Raw genomic sequence first — 4,042 nt, 5'->3', positions numbered from 1 at the left:
GAGAGAGAGAGAGAGAGAGAGAGAGAGAGAGAGAGAGAGAGAGAGAGAGAGAGAGAGATGATCACCTCTTCCCAGCCTCAATGATATTAGATTTATTTCAACATCTCTTTAATGACTACTGAACTGGGGAAACGCTTTTGTCAATGGATTCAGAGACAAAAAGGGAAAGATAGGACTATTTTCAGCTGGATGGTAATATCCAGCTATTACTGTGGAGTTGGGATGCTATTGAGTCCAGAATATACCTGCATTGCTTTTGGAGCAAGTGTGGACAGTGTGTCTCACTTTGAGCACACTGACACTAATTTACTGCCTTATTCATACCAAACATAGCGGATGTTTTTTACTACCTCCTTCAATGTGGATCAAATGGTGCATTTGTACACAGTATATCATGTCATGATGCACAGTAGCACAAGCACAGGAGGTATCACTCAAATCAACTTCCTGTAAATTGACAGATTGAGGTCATTCACATTGCTCCTAATCAAATCCCCCTGTCTCCTGCCTTGACTGACCACCTGACCCCGCCCTTCCTGGTTGTCTGCATCAGTCATCTCCCTCCAGATGTCTGTTGAGTCCTCCGTAAATATCCCTCCTGATTGGCCCCATAACTTAACGCCCATGRCTGTGCTTCGGTTCGACCCCTGCCTGACCTTCCAGTGTGCAGTAGAGACAGATCCCAGACTGACCCCAGGGGAACTGAAGTCAGCGCTGCTCGCTGGATGTCAGGTGCTGACAAGTTGCATAAACACCAAGTGAGGAGTGTGTCTCATCTGAAGGGCAAAGATAAAAGTAAGAGTCAGAAAGACAAACGGCTAAACCTGGCCAGGGTTGTCACAGGGAGCCAAATAAACTGGTGTTAACAAGAGGAGAATGTGCTACTGTACATTACAAAAACTGGTTTGAAACTGGATTTAACCTTCTGATCCAAGACAGATTAAGAATATTACTATGGTCAGGCTTGAACTGACTCTCAGTCAGAAGTTATTCTACAGTGGCTTGCGAAAGTATTCACCCCCCTTGGCATTTTTCCTATTTTGTAGCGTTACAACCTGGAATTAAAATATATTTTGGGGGGTTTGTATCATTTGATTTACACAACATGCCTACTGCTTTGAAGATGCAAAATATTTTTTATTGTGAAACAAACAACAAATAAGACAAAAAAACGACTAACTATTCACCCCCTCAAAGTCAATAATTTGTAGAGCCACCTTTTGCAGCAATTACAGCTGCAAGTCTTGTGGGGTATGTCTCTATAAGCTTGGCTTGTAGCCACTGGGATTTTTGCTCATTCTTCAAGGCAAAACTGCTCCAGCTCCTTCAAGTTGGATGGGTTCCGCTGGTGTACAGCAATCTTGAAGTCATACCACATATTCTCAATTGGATTGAGGTCTGGGCTTTGACTAGGCCATTCCAAGACATTTAAATGTTTCCCCTTAARCCACTCGATTGTTGCTTTAGCAGTATGCTTAGGGTCACTGTCTTGCTGGAAGGTGAACCTCCGTCCCAGTCTCAAATCTCTGGAAGACTGAAACGGGTTTCCCTCAAGAATTTCCCTGTATTTAGCGCCATCCATCATTCCTTCAATTCTGACCAGTTTCCCTGTCCCTGCCGATGAAAAACATTCCCACAGCATTATGCTGCCACCACCATGCTTTCACTGTGGGATGGTATTCTCAATGTGATGAGAGGTGTTGGGTTTGCGTTAGACACAGCGTTTTCCTTGATGGCCAAAAAAGCTACATTTTAGTCTCATCTGACCAGAGTACCTTCTTCCATATGTTTGGGGAGTCTCCCACATGCCTTTTGCTTATTTTTTCTTTAAGCAATGGCTTTTTTCTGGCCACTCTTCCGTAATGCCTAGCTCTGTGGAGTGGACGGCTTAAAGTGGTCCTATGGACAGATACTACAATCTTCGCTGAGGAGCTTTGCAGCTCCTTCAGGGTTATCTTTGGTCTCTTTGTTGCCTCTCTGAATAATGCCCTCCTTGCCTGGTCTGTGAGTTTTGGTGGGAAGCCCTTTCATGGCAGGTTTGTTGTGGTGCCATATTCTTTCCATTTTTTAATAATGGATTTAATAGTGCTCCGTGGGATGTTCAAAGTTCCGGATATTTTTTTATAACCCAAACCTGATCTGTACTTCTCCACAACTTTGTCCCTGACTCATGGTGCTCCTTGCTTAGTGGTGTTGCAGACTCTGGAGCCTTTCAGAACAGGTGTAYATTTACTGAGATCATGTGACAGATCATGTGACATTTATATTGCACACCGGTGGACTTTATTTAACTAATTATGTGATTTATGAAGGTAATTGGTTGCACCAGATCTTATTTAGGGGCTTCTTAGCAAAGGGGGTGAATACATATGCATGCACCACTTTTCCGTTGTTCAATTTTTTTCCTTTCACTTCACCAATTTGGACTATTTTGTGTATGTCCATTACATAAAATCYAAATAAAAATCAATTTTAATTACAGGTTGTAATGCAACAAAGTAGGAAAAATGCCAAGGGAGATGAATACTTTTGGGTGTCAAAATTAAAATACCTGTCCTCATCTGTCTCCCAATTAATGAGCCTGCCTGTAAATGGACTACACCCACTAACCCCCCAATTGCTTCCAGCCATTGCGCTAATGCTACAGTAGTTAGCATTGGCTCGTGAAACTACCTCTAACTTCCTTCTTAATGGAACCAGAGACAGACAAATGGTATCCTGGACTTCATCTGACTCTGTGGAAGGAGATAAAGGGCCTCATTGGCAAAATCCCGAAGTATCCCTTTAAGCTGAACAAGTGTGTCATCAACAGCCAACTGACCTGTGTTTACAGTGTTCATTTAAGCGAACTATCTAGACAACGTTGACATTCATAGACACACATAGAACACTATGGAGTTTAGATGATACTTTAGAYGTGACCAGATAGTCCATGTATCCAGCACTTTCTCTCATTTGTGTTTGACACGGTCCTCATGGGGASCTGTGATATACCCCAGGCTTTGTCTGGCAGGTCTGTATATTCCTGAGGAAAGGCATTTGCCATGCTTGTCATGATCCTATTTTGAATGGCTCTGTGCAGTAATAAGGTCATTTATCTTGGGCCAGGGGGAGAAGATCTGTAGTTGTCATACTGGGGCGCAGAAGATAGATGTAATAGACGAAGCCTGGCTGCACTTCGGACGAAATTTCTTCCCGCCTTTTCCAATCTCAACCAAATCAGGGTCATTTTGCAGTCTAAAAGGGTCTGAAAAAGCAATAATGTCACATCTTATAAGTGGGAGCTGGGGTGAAATGGAACAAATGAAAGGCTTCTGGCTGCTGGCTTGGTGAAACAGTATTACATATGGTTGTTTTGTACACTCAGGGTTTTGATATTTCACAGACACTATACAACAGCCATTAAGAATGATAAGGAAGACGGCCATAATGTTGTGTCCGCTCACTGTGTCTGAATAAAACTCCAGCAGCACGTTATCAGATCAAATCCCATCAACCTAGACAGCATCTAAGGCACGGGGCATATTTCTGGCTCTATCCTTAACCATCCTACCACTCTATTTCCATCTTCTTCTAATAATACCATAGTGCCAAAGACAACAGAGAGCTGGTGTGTGCAGAGCTCAACATCCATTTTATTGCCATAGTAGCATAGTAGTCATTCTGCAGTTTCATTCTGCTTCCCACTGATCCTCTCCCTCGATAGGGCAGATAAAAATAGCAGGTCACGGGGTCAAATGCCTTGGGGTGAATGAATAGTATAGTTCCGAGGATCAACCAGAAAGACTGGAATGAGCGTGCTTTCACAGCTAAAGTGGGAATCTGATTATCATACACGGATAACGGGCGTCATGGCAACCCAGGATCTTGCATGGTGTGAATACCTTTTTTTTGGTGTTCAGTGTGTTGTGTATGTTTTAGTGTATTGCCTTGGTCATGCCCCCACTGGGGTATGATCACCAGCTTTTCCGTTGTTCCAATTTTTTTCCTTTCAGCTTCAACTTTGGGGAACTATTTTGTGTATGGTCATTACATAAAATCT

At 42.9% G+C, this 4,042-nt stretch overlaps 1 protein-coding gene across 1 annotated transcript in view; it reads right to left on the bottom strand.

Annotated features, from left to right (window-relative positions):
* LOC111951481 (synaptotagmin-1-like) overlaps positions 1-4,042 on the bottom strand; it is a 229,376-nt gene that overhangs the window by 94,179 nt on the left and 131,155 nt on the right. The gene's annotated exons all lie outside the window — the stretch shown is intronic.

The sequence above is a fragment of the Salvelinus sp. IW2-2015 genome, linkage group LG24, assembly GCF_002910315.2.
Source record: "Salvelinus sp. IW2-2015 linkage group LG24, ASM291031v2, whole genome shotgun sequence".
NCBI classification, from domain to species: Eukaryota; Metazoa; Chordata; class Actinopteri; order Salmoniformes; family Salmonidae; genus Salvelinus; species Salvelinus sp. IW2-2015.
The sequence above is the reverse complement of the archived record's forward strand: the minus strand, read 5'-3'. Positions and strand labels throughout refer to the sequence as shown.